The following is a 13,907-nucleotide window of genomic DNA, read 5'->3' as shown; positions in this document are numbered from 1 at the left end:
GTTGCCATGGATTTGTTTATTTGCGTCACTATCATTAATCAAATCTCAATAATATTTTAGTCACATGTTAACTTAAAGTCATCACAAAATGTCATCAACTGTGACGGTTTTTTGTTTGATATATGGTTTTATGTTGTGATGACTATTAACCGAGACGTAAAAACATATAAGGTGACACAAATTTAAATTTTATGCGACCAAATCATAATCACGGTTTAATTCATTGATAAAACATGTGACTAATTATTTTTAGTGACTAATTAAAAAAACAAAACATGCAAGTAAAATTATTTTATAATCACGTTTTTTCATCTTTATTAAAATTTCAACATTTTGGTTCCTTACTTATAGAATTTTCCTCTCTTTAATCCTAAAATTTCAACGATTTTGTTTCCATCCTTACCACAAATTTTCCCTCTCTACCCTGAAGTTTCAACATTTTCATCCAAGCAAGAAAGGACTGTGTTAGACTTAAATAGTCATGTTCCATGTTTGTAGCTGCCATCTCCCAATCACACCTTTGGATCGAAAACAACTCACCATACGCACCTGCTCTTCATATTTCTCCTTCTTATTTCTCTTCCTCTCTAACCCTAATGCACCTTACTGCACTTCTTCTCTCAACTTCCAGATACCTGTTTGGATTCCCCACACAGATACACACACTCATGATTGAAGGCAGAAACGATTGAAGGCAAGAATTGGCGACAAGGGCATGATTGAAGGTAGAAACGTGAAAATAAGTGAATGTTATTCTCGATTAGCTAAAAAATTACACCTATCAATGAAGAAAACGAGGAGACTGAAAACTATGAGGAGTCCTTTTAGGTTTTTCTGACTCGAGGTTTTATAGAATTTTGTTTTTCTCTTTGATCTTTCATACCGAGTTGGTAGGGACGAGGACTAAGGACTGAGGTGTAGAGGTTCGAGAACTTAGGCAGGGTACCGAAGTTCAATCCTTAGCAGGGAATCACCCTGAGTCGCAATCGATATGAGATTTGGTCCCAAGTAATGGAAAAAGATAATGTGTGCCTGCGTTTTGCTTTCAATTTCAGTTTTAGTCAAATGTTTCATCTCCCCTCCTCTCTAAACTCAAAAATACAGCTTTCAGTTTGCTCTTTGTGACTTTGCAAGTTTAGATAGGAAGTTGATTTTTAATTTTGATGCTCTTCACGACTTGATGCTTAACCTGATTTCTGATTGTCATAAAAGCCCCCATTTTTACATAAAATAGTTGGTTATGTCCGAAGTCCATTTTTTGATGCATTAAAACCCTAAGATAACGGAAAAATTGGTTCATTTTTACCCGGTGGCCGAATTTGACCTTCTAAACCAAGGTTTTCAAAACCGGACCGGAGACCGAACCAGTCGTCTTACTGGTTCGATGGTTCAAGTGGTTCAACCGGTCGGACCGTTCTCAAAAACCGGTTGATGTCTTAATTATACTTAATTATATAAAAATACAAAAAATAAAAAAAGATATATATATATATATATATATATATATATATATATATATATATATATATATATATATATATATATATATATATATATATATTTTAAATTTCCGGTTTTGACCGGTTCGGTACCAATTCGACCACTTTTTACCGGTTCACACGAATACCGGTTTTTTGGTCTTAAAGAACCGGATCCGGGACCGGTTCCTGGTTGAACCGGCCGGTCCGGTCCGGTTTTCAAAACATGGTTCTAAACCCAGTCACCTTAGTTGAATGGGACGGAATTTGAGGAGTTGGAAGCTGACGTGGCTCCAAGTCAGCACTACTTCCATCAAAGAAAAGAAAAAGGCGACAACCTTGAAAAGGGAGCGAGGGAGATTCAAACTCGGGTCTTCCACAAAGCAAGGAGCGTTTCAACCACCAAGCTGAAGGAGTTTTGGTGTTTTTAATTCACAACATGTTATATTTATTATGTAACTAGTTTATAACCCATGAAAACCGCGGTTACAAAATTAATTAAACTTTAATAATAAAAACTTAAAACTATTAATCATTTATTTTAATAAATATATAAAATTATAATCATTGATTTAAATAAATATATAAAATTATATCACTTTATAATTTGTGTTACTTTTATTTTATTTTTTATTCTAATGTTATTTAATTTAATATAATTAGAGTGAAAAATTTAAAATTTTGAAATTTAAAATGGAGAATCAATAGGTTGACAAGTGGCATGCATTAATTAGGAGACATAATAAAGTGACACATGGCAAAAGAAAAATAAAATATGCATTAATTATAAGGTCTGATATGGTGACACATGTTAAAAGAATAATAAAACTATTCTTTTATTAGAATAGGGAGATTTTCTGTAAAAACTAAATAATTATTATTATTATTATTATTAATTCTTATTTTATGAATTTATACATACATTTTTAAATATATTTTAATATGTATTTTATACATTTTAAAACATATTTATATATAAATAATGTTTATACATATAAATAACGTATGGAATTATTTTTACACAAAAACATGTATAAAAGACATATTTATATAAATACATAAAAAAACATCTTCATATGTAAAAAAAAAAAAAAAAAAAAAAAAAAAAAAAAAAAAACTTTATTTTTATATATACATATGTTTTTAAAATATATAAATACGTTTTTAAGATGTATAACTACATAAAAAGATATATTTTTTATACGTATAAATAAGTATGTATAAATTCGTAAAAGGATATATATATATATATATATATATATATATATATATATATATATATATATATATATATATATATATATATATATATATACATTACAAAGTGTTTTTATACATTTTTAAAGGTATAAACTTTTTTTAGGTAATTATACATATAAATACGCATACAAATATATATATATATATATATATATATATATATATATATATATATATATATATATATATATAAAATAATAATAAGAACGTATTTATATATAAATGCCTCAAATAAGATCCAGCAAAAATAGAAATTAAAACACATTTATACCTTTAAAATATATTTATATCCTTATATAAATAATAATAATGATAATAATAATAATAATAATAATAATAATAATGTATAAATTTATAAAATAATAATAATAATAATAATAATAATAATAATATGATTTTAGAAGTATAAATATCATTTTAAATATATATAAATACAGTTGAAAACAAATTTATGTTTATATATTTATATTTATTTAAAAACATATTTGAAATTGTATGTATAAGTTCAAATAAAATTTTAATAATAACTAGAAAGGTTACCTCCGCTATGTGGGGGCCAGAAGTTTTCAATGTTATTTCTGAATCGATAAATATGTCAGACGTAGAAAGTGCACGGATGAAAAGTCCGGACTTTGTCCCGGACCGTTTTTTTTTTTCATGTTTTTATGAAAAAATGTAAAAATTTTTACTGCAAGGACCAGAAGTGTCAAAATGGCTAAAGAATTAAAAGGGTAGGAATTAGCAACTTTTTAGAAAAATGGATCAAAGTTGTCAAACCGTTAAAGCTTTGTGGCCAAACTTTAAATATTAAAAGGTTCCTGAAAAGTGTAAAAATATTTATTGCAATGACCAAAAGTGTCAAAACGGGTAAGGAATGAGGAGCAAAGTTGCCAAAAAACATCGAAATTTACTATTCCTAACTTTGAAGCCCAACAATAATAAAGGGACCAATTCTGCCAAAAAAATAATAAGTTCACTATTCCTTTTCTTGAGAACTATAATAATAACTAGAGAGGTTTCCCCCGCTACGCGAGGGGCAGAAGCTTTGGATGTCGTTTAGGATATATTGGGTAATTGACTTTATTATCCATCGAAATGACGTATGAAATATAATAGGTAAGAGTTGAAGTTATTTCTAAATTCTTTCTGAAGGGGTAGATATGTCAAAATCTCCTCCAAAATTTCGACTGCAATCCAAAGTATTCAATATCTTTTCAAAATATACAAACAACTTTATCTGTTTTCGTTTATTTGTTTCATTTTTTTAATGGATGAAAATTTGAAGTGCGTGACAGAATTTGGTTTTTTAATGGATGAATTTATGAACAGAATTTGGATAAAAAGATATTCATTCATTACCAAGTGATTACATAATATTGGATTACATCAAATTCTAAATGAAGGGACAAAAATGAATTATTACTTAGGAAGTTTCAGAGATAGTTTCCTAAATGTCATAATAGTTGATTATAAAAGTCAAACACGCAGCAAAGGTCAAAAATGGAAACTTGGAATATGGCATATTTTGTTTTTTTTTTTTTGGGATTTTTAAGATTATATGTAACCCATAGCTGATGCCTTGGGGAATTATTTTGCGAGAAAGGAGGTGCGATACCAGTGACATTTCTATTTCATCCCATTTTCCTTACTCATCCCTTCCACTTCAAGTCTTTGCATCTGAATTACTCTTCCATCTCCTTCTCTCTCATATAAAACATAAATGTACATGATCGCACCTAGTAACAGTGGTCCGGTGGAGTAGAGAATGTATAAATTGCTTAATCAAAACATATTAGTGATATTAGGACTCACCAAATTACCTCAATATCCAACTGTAGGTTAGTTCAAAATCTGAAATCAAAGGTTGCTTACCTGTAAAACGCAAATTGATAGTGGTGTAGAGGTTGAACCCTAAAACAACATGAAATTTGAGAAGAACAATGATAAACATAGCAGCACCAAGAAATAACGCAAGAGATAAAAGAAAAGGGGATGCAGACACGTTTCATAGAGGAAAGGCGGAGAAAAACAGCTGTCAATTTTGGTATTTTTCACATGGGATTTGTGTGATTTGTAGGTGGTGGTTACTAACGAAACTCTTCAAATTATTTCATAATCTAAAAAAACCAAAACCAAAACCAAAACATGATTTAGTGAGGTCGGTGTGATTGCAAATATCTCGATTTTATTGTTTCTTTGCCATTTTGGTGCATTTTCCATATTTAGATGGTAAGTGAAGTGATTGACCTAATTCACATACTGAATTCGTGAATAGACTTACCTAATTCACAGAGCCTAGGCCCATCTCATGTTTTGAAGTGCTATCTTAGCTTATATAAACGGGAACCTTCATAATCCAGAAACAGAGTTTTCTATTTTGTTAATGAAGCTTTTTATAAACAATAAGTTTCTAAAACATGAGTTACAAAATGACACTTCATGTGTATCCCACTTACCAAATCATTAAGAAAAGAAGGAAAATCTTGGGATTGTTACCTTCAAAAGTTCGTATATATAACAGCGGGTATCAACATCAGAAAGTGTTGGATAACCTGCAAGATACGACATATGAATCGGTAAAAGCCAAACCTATGAACCTGTAAAAATACAACATCTGATAAGAATATGTCTCAGCAATTGATAGTTCTCATCCAAGAACCATTGAAATTTGAAGAGCAAATACGCTTTTTTTACATATTAAGTTTACTTATAAAATATAACATGGGAGTGGCACATATCTTTGATTAATAGTTAGATTTATTTATTAGACCATAAAAAGTACATTAAACTCATACCCATTAGCATTTTCAGTGCTTAAACTCGCACCCCAATCTATCAAAATCTATACCATAACAAAAACACAACTATGTATCAGCTAAAAACATCAAGAAAAAAAACACATATAATTCAAAAATACTAAGAAAATGAACATACCTGACAACGTTGTAGATTTCTACCATACACAACAAAGGCGTATTTTCAGCACCTAAAATGATATAAAAAAAATTCTATTCTAATTGTAAAAAATTCAATTTCTACCATACGCAACAAATTCGATTCTAAAAACAAACATAATCCATTAGAATAAACTATAGAAGCAGTCCTGATGCTTTCTGACATGTTTAGTTCAAGATTCAAACCTTTTTTTTTCAGTTTTGCTCCTTATTTCAAGATTCCATGAAAATGTTTCAATTTTTGACTGAACAGGGTAAAAATAAGAAAGATTAGGGCCCATTTTTAGTAATTTACTCCAAGTATTACGTCATTTTCGGAAAAAAAAAATCCAAATATTTTCTTACAAAAGATTTAACAGTGGGGACAAAAGAAAAAGTCAAACAAATTAAATATCAACATTACAATCACATGAGATATGCAACTTTTTCGAAAAGACTGAAGTAACCCACTTAACTTTATCACATGTACTACAAGTTGAAGGAATTTCATGTTCAATTTCTAAGATATGGATAACAAATTCGGATTTAAAAAAGTCATATATTTGACCTAAAAAGTCAATGATTTGGGGGGTTTTACCTCCAATTTGCAAACCAAAACTTTAACGGTAGGAGCATGATGTGGCGAACACTTGCGCTGATGAAGCCTTTTTCAACTGTTTTGCCGTCCAGCAATACAACCTAGAAGAGTTTCGAAATTTTACAAAAAGTACAAATTTTGTAAATAGTTTTCAAAATTCAGAAAAGGGTATTTTCGGGAATTTATAGGCTTATGATGAATTTTAAATTGAGCCCATATTATGACTTCAAGAAGGTCTTCAAGAGTGGCATACCCACCTATGAACAAAACCATACGACAATATAATTAAATGGAAATCTTATTTTATATATATATATATATATATATATATATATATATATATATATATATTAAAGTTCTCCATTCTTAGTTACAGTACCTGATTTCATAGTCTTTTATTAAAAAACAGTAAATAGCAACAAACTTTACAATACTTTACATTTGGCTAAATATTAGAGCTCTAATGGAATCTTGTACTAACAAATGGTGTATCGTTATTGTAAACATCAAAGGTACAGATACAAAGTGACAAATGAAGTTTAAATTTCAACACAAAAACAAATAACTTTTGTTCTCTTTTAGTTGGCCAATTAGCCCATATTTGTTGGCAATTGTACACAATATATACATTTTTCTTAATCACAAAACCAACACAATAACCTCTTAAATATAAAGGAAAATTTTCAAAACTAATTTAAGGTTGAAAGATACACTAACTTTAAAGAAAACCTGCCCCACAGACCAATTTCCATCTGATTTTCCAGTTTTACCCTCAGAAGATGGGGTAAATGTCACAAAGTAAAATAGAGAGTGAGAAAGAGAACATACACGTTGTTGAAGCTTTCCATAACAATGAAATCATACACAATCTGTATCAATTGTTTTAAAAGATGCAAACAAATGGGAATTATAATTATGATTTTATATTATTTTGAATCAGTTACCTTTCCAAATGACTAAAATCATTGTTTAATTGAAGTAGTTACTTAAAAATGAATGGAAAAAGGTTACTTTGAAGTCAAAAGTATAATGCTACGTATAACCAAAAGTCATAACTTTCTTTTTTAGGTAAATAATATCCAATTTTATATTTTGGGACACAAAATTTTACTGGTTTGTCAGATTGGTTCTCCCCACAGCTATCAATATGAATGCATTGGGCAGAAAAAGTAAATGCAATGTAATGATTAAAGCTTACTTCATAATTCCTCAAGATTTGCAACATTTCTCTTCTTTAGAAAATCTTACCAAGTAACAATAGCTACATTCCCCATGGAATCATTACAAAAATAGTAATTTTCATTTGTTTTAGCTCAAAAGATTTATCTCATCTTTAAGGGGGTTTTAAAGGGGGGTGATCCACTTTTATTAAATTTACAAATACAAGCTGAGTGTTGCAAAAAAAAAAAAAAAAAAAAAAAAAAAAAACTTCAATTGAACTGCAGTGAATTGATATCCAGTTGATGAAAATGAAAGTAATTATGGAGCTTTTTTCAGAAATTTTTAATAAATCATAAAAATTAATTCTTACGATTATCCCATGGGCTTCTCTGTGGTAACTACTGGTTATAGTACGAAACCACTCCTGGCCAGCAGTATCCCACTGTATCAAGAGAAAGATTTTATTAAAAAAGTAATATTCATCTATTTAACAGTGATAAATTAAATGAAAGTGACTTTGGCCTAATGATTTTTTGAAATAAACTATATTTAAAGTCCAAGAGTATGTGCAAGAAATAATACTCACAATCACCAGCTTGATCGTCTTCCCATCCAGCTCCATAGTCCTAATTTTCTGAAGGATGAATTTGTAATTTTAGCAGACCCCAAAAATCAAAAGAAGTCTTGATCATAGTGTGATAATGTAAACAAAAACACATACACATACACACACACATAAAGAGATAGAGGGAGAACACTTACGAAATCAACTCCAATGGTACTCTTATGTAACTATCAACATAAGAATCATTGTGAAATTATGAGTACAACCACCATAAGATCCTTGAAGGAAAAAATGTATTTAGACGTAAAGCATGTCTAGCTTAATTACATGGATAAAATTTCCAATTATTTTATTGAACATTCATTATGATGATACCCTGTAAGATTATACTAACTCTAATATGGTAATGGCAAGGACGTGAATTTGAAAAATTATTTGAATATTAGTCAAATGTCATCTAATCAAGAGTATATAAGATCATCTTGTTGTGGAACACAAATCATACTGAAACGAAGAGCAAATCGGTAAATACTATAAAGAAAAAGACACCTACTTCACTTTGGAGGGGATCTAATTCTCTAGAGATTAATTGTTGCAAGGCTAAAACAGTTGATGATGCAGCATGGGGTCCACACTGTTGTGAGGTTCGGTAGCATGACCACCTTTACCTTCTATCTTAGCTTTAAAGAAGCATACAACATCTAACATAGGTCCTGAAAGGGTGGCAATGGTTCTTGTAGGAATTGTAAAATCAACATGCATTCCAAATATGCCCTCCGAATCACCTAAAGCGCCTTCTTTTATCATATGGGATGCACCTGCACCTCCCTCTTCAGCGGGATACACATAAAATTGTGAAAAAAAATCAATGACTAATATAGCCTTGAAGGCATCAATTTGAAAAAAACAATATATACAACATCTTCAAAACATAATTATTAGTTGTTTTTCAAAAATAACACGATGAAACCTACCGTACCTGGTACAGGAGCATAATAATATGTATTAACAATTAATCAAACATCTAGTGTGCATAAAAAACAACTAATTTTGTGGCGGATAAAACAATTCAAATTGAAGGACCACCTATATATAAAACTGGTAATGATGGTTAAAGAAATAAGACGTACCAATAGTGGTCGATCATTTCAGCAAACACCTATGGTGCAAAACCACACAATTTAGCCAAATATGAACTATTGAAGGTGGAAAACAGATCTATTTATCAAATCAAATACAAACTGTTTGTGAATATTATGTTTACCTCCCGTATAGGTCGAGCTATAGCCAACAATCTCTAGAGGAGGATGTCATTTTGACTCTATTTTACAATAAGTGTATACCTCAGAAGAAAGCTCTGATCGAAAACCTGCAACCAAGAATTATGAAGCAAAGTCAACCTCCGTATACACCTTTTAGATTCCCCTTTAACAGATTCCAAAAATAACACTCCTGAAACTGAACCAAAAGGATTCCTACAGATTTTCAGTTCTTCACACGCACAAAAAAAGGGAAGTCAACGCGGTGGAGAAGAGGTGCGACGGACGGAAGTCGATGGTTGATAGTCGTCTTTGTGGAAAGTCTGAACGGACATAAAGGCATATGATTTAAGCGTTATCGTTGTTTCCATCTCGAATCTGGGTAAAATACAAAGGAAGAACAAAAGGGAGAAGGGACCGAAGAAGGAAGCTTAAGCGTTATCGTTGTTTCCATCTCGAATCTGGGTAAAATAGAAACAAAGAACAAAAGGGAGAAAGGACCGAAGAGGAAGCGGTGGTGGAGAGACCCTTTTCGGGTTTATCTGAGACGAAGAATGTAAAGGCGTTGTAGAAGAAAAGATAGCTGAAGCGGGACCATGGTTGGTTGATTAAGCAGGTAAACAGTAACCTGAGTCAGGTACTGTAGCTAAGAATAGAGAACTTTAATTAATATATATATATATATATATATATATATATATATATATATATATATATATATATATATATATGGATAAAGTGAATATACCTAACAATTTTATATAAGCTTAGGTACCTATATATATATATATATATATATATATATATATATATATATATATATATATATATATATATATATATATATATATATATATATGGATAAAGTGAATATACCTAACAACTTTATATAAGCTTAGGTACATAACCTCATCAAACTACGTTATTTTGCATTAAATTTTCATTGCAATCATCTAAGGTTCTTAAACTTCATCCCTAAACTTGATTTACTTCAAAAAAAAATTGCAAATTCATCATTATATTTCTCCTACATCCTTTCATTTGTAGCGGTAGGATATGAAGCCCATCAGGTGGTATTCGGTAGAAAGACGTGATGTAAAAGAAAGATATTGGTGAAAGTCCAAAGATTTTGGAAGTAATCAAGTTATGGGGTTGAAGTTTAAGAACCTTAGACAATTACAATGTAAATATGATACAAATCGATGTACTATTATGGAGTTAGGTACCTAAGCTTATATAAGGTTGTTAGGTATATCCACTTTACCCTATATATATATATATATATATATATATATATATATATATATATATTGGCGTTTTAGATTATAAATATAATGTTTTAGAAAGCTTTTCAAAGAAACCATCCTAGTCTAGTGGTAAAAGGCTTTGTAACTTGGGGAGGTTGCTCGAGTTCGATCCTTCCCAACTACATTTTCTTATTTAATACTACCTATGTCCCAAATTGATAGTCCACTTGTGATTTTTGAAGCCTTTTTTCTTCAACTTTGTCCCAAATTGATAGTCCACTTGTGATTTTTGAAGCCTTTTTTCTTCAATTTTGACCTTAAATATTTTTGTTTTTGATAGATAATACTTGATGCAAAATATATCAGTGGTTTGTATTTTAAATGTTTTTTCATTTTTATAAGTTTTATCAAGTAATATATAACACAAATAAAAATATTTAATGTCAAAGTTGAAGAAAAAAGACTTCAAAAGTCAAAAGTGGACTATCATTTTGGGACGGAGGGAGTATCAAAATATTTAATTATGGAAGCTAATACGGCATCCACGTCAGCATGCATGAATCCAGTCAGCTTCTCTTTAATTGGGTTACCTGCTATAGCCGGGTAATGGGTAATTTTGAACTAATTTTCCAGTATCTTTGGGTTTTAATGCATCAAAAAATGGACTTGAGACATAACCAACTATTTTATGTAAAATTGGGGGCTTTTATGACAAAAACCCTTCTGATTTTTTCTAGATGGAAATTAATCTTTGGCTTGGTCTTGCTTGGAGTTTTTGTTTTGTCACGACTATTTTGTCGATCCTCCCCTAGTCAACAATGAGCAAGACATCAACTAAAGATTCAAGGTAATTGACTTTTTACTTTGTTTTATTATAATTTCTAGCCAATTTTCCTTATCATAACATCTTATTTTGTAGCTTTCTTTATGGTTATCTTTAAGTTCTTTTATCACATATCAATATGGTACATGAAGCTAAAGCAAGAGTCACATATGCATATCCCCTTAGCTTGTTTTCTATTAATAATTTAGCATATTTTGATTTGAAGATACATAAAATTTAGCAAGCAAAGACCCTACTATCATGGACTAGGGTGAAAGTTCTTTGTATGATTATGGTCAAGATAATAATATATGGATAAAGTTCTTTTGTAACGACCTAAAAGTCACGCCATAAAAAAAAATTGTTTTTAGATTTATAAATCGTTAATACATATTTTTCCCAAAAACTAAGGTAACATAACATTATCAAATCAGAGTAGTTCACAGAATACGAAAACATATGGTGTGTACTCTGCAGTCATCCAGAGTAGGGGTGAGCATTTGGACCGGTCCGGACCAAACCGGACCGGACCGACTCTTGGACCGGACCGGTTATGGAGAATTTTGTGGACCATGGACCGGACCGGATGAGTCGTGTCCGTGTCCGTGTCCGTGTCCGGGTCCAGGTCCAGGTATTTCGGTTTTTTGACCCGTTTGGACCGGTACAACTTTAATTGTATAGAGTATAATAAGTAACCTACATTGATGTATAATATTATAACTTGCAAAATTAATATGTTTCTGTTTCATGCCTAACTAATCTACATTGATGTATAATATTATAACTTGCAATTTGCAAAAATTAATTTTCCAAATAAAAGCAACTAACATATAAATCAAGTTCACCAACAAAAGTTAAACAATTTTAAGACAAACATACAAAAGTATTACCGTAACAACAAAAATCATAATTTAAACTTTAAAATCAATCAAACTAACAAATTTCATAAACTCATAATCTAATCTTCCATTGGTCTTTTCCCCATATCATTGCCATCCATATGTAACATATTTAAAGCTTGTGCAATCTCTACATAAACATAAATGAAAATGTTGTTAGTATTTAATAAAAAGTAATAATTGTATAAAAAAAGAATAAAGATTGTAATTTTTTTACCCAAAGCTATATCATCATCGTTCAAGATGTCACCAACGTTGTCAACTATCGGATTTGTAAACTTTATCACCCAATCTTGGGTGCATAACAAAGCTTCAACTATCAATGTCGATAAACTAGTTTGGTACTCACTTACAACTCTACCACAAGTGCTAAACGCGGACTCGGAATTATAATATAAAATAATACTAAAAAGCTGAAATATTTCAGCTTTGGTAGTTTTACTTTAAGGATTGTAACTCAATGAATATAATACAAAAATAAACAAAATTATAGTCTAAATTCATCTACAAATTGTAAACTAAATGTTGGAAAAAACCGTAGGTCAATCCGACTTAAAACGAATGGGTTATGGGTGTTTAAAAAACGTCACAGATTATAAAATCTTGCTAAAAAGCTGAATTTTTTCAACTTTGATAGCTCTAGTTTAAAGGATTGTAGCTCGGTGAATATAATACCAAAATAAACAAAATTATAGTCTAAACTCATCTACAAACTGTAAATTAAATGTTGGAAAAAATTGGAGGTCAATCCGACTTAAAACGAATGAGTTATGAGTATTTAAAGAATGTCACAGCTTACAAAATGTTGCTGAAAAGCTGAATTTTTTCAGCTTTGATAACTCTACTTTGAAGGATTGTAACACGGTGAATATAATACCAAAATAAACAAAATTATAGTCTAAATTCATCTACAAACTGTAAACCAAATGTTGGAAAAAACCGCAGGTCAATCCGACTTAAAACGAATGAGTTATGTGCATTTAAAAAACGTCACAAAAATCTTAATCATGTCCAAGCGGTTTTAAACCCGGTAAAAACCGAACCGGGAAAAAAACCGGACCGGACCGGCGAGAAATCATAGAACCGAGAACCGGCCCGGGGGTCCAAAAAATGGTCCGGTCCGGTCCACCGGTCCAAATGCTCACCCCTAATCCAGAGCTCTCCAAATTGAAAACCGAAGTACCTAAACATAAACTGAAAACTGTAAGCACAAAGCTTAGTGAGTTCTCCAAAATACCATACAACATACAACCATATATTATCATACAACATATATCTTGTTGACATGGGCTCCCCATGGTCTTTATCTAATATGTCATGGGATCCCCCATGGTCTTTACCTAGAATGCCATGCGCTTCCCCCATGGTCTGACATCCAATTGCCACGGGCTCCCCCGAGGTCTTCCGTGCAAGTATCACAGAGACAAATAGCATACCACATAACATGCAATGGGCCTGTATTGGTGCCTTCGACCCATGGATATAGTGAGAAGACTCACCTCGTACTACTTAATCATACAAAAAACTCTTGGTTGATGGCTGACAAATCCTCAACTACTAATAACAAAACAATACCCAATTATCAATTGGGTTCCAACCCATAACCACAACTTCATACCTGGGGTAAAAGACCATTTTACCCCTAACCTAGCCTTGTCCAAAACTATGGCCCAAACTACAATCT

General features: G+C 30.9%; 1 long non-coding RNA gene across 20 annotated transcripts; it reads right to left on the bottom strand.

Annotated features, from left to right (window-relative positions):
- Positions 1-4,069: 4,069 nt before the first annotated feature.
- LOC111916109 (uncharacterized) lies at positions 4,070-9,825 on the bottom strand. Of its 20 annotated transcripts, none has more exons than XR_008231553.1 (9): positions 9,475-9,824; positions 9,260-9,364; positions 9,126-9,154; positions 8,017-8,825; positions 7,801-7,872; positions 5,879-6,526; positions 5,673-5,724; positions 5,534-5,580; positions 4,070-5,335 (listed from the first exon to the last, which is right to left on the bottom strand). It is a non-coding gene; the product is annotated as an uncharacterized LOC111916109 (long non-coding RNA). The 20 variants fall into 20 exon arrangements; XR_008231551.1 differs by having other exon boundaries at positions 4,070-5,290; XR_008231552.1 differs by having other exon boundaries at positions 4,070-5,580; positions 5,879-5,937; positions 6,270-6,526.
- Positions 9,826-13,907: the final 4,082 nt, after the last annotated feature.

The sequence above is a fragment of the Lactuca sativa genome, chromosome 4 (genome assembly GCF_002870075.4).
Source record: "Lactuca sativa cultivar Salinas chromosome 4, Lsat_Salinas_v11, whole genome shotgun sequence".
NCBI lineage: Eukaryota > Viridiplantae > Streptophyta > Magnoliopsida > Asterales > Asteraceae > Lactuca > Lactuca sativa.
Note: the sequence above shows the minus strand (reverse complement) of the source record. Positions and strands in the feature narration are given on the sequence as shown.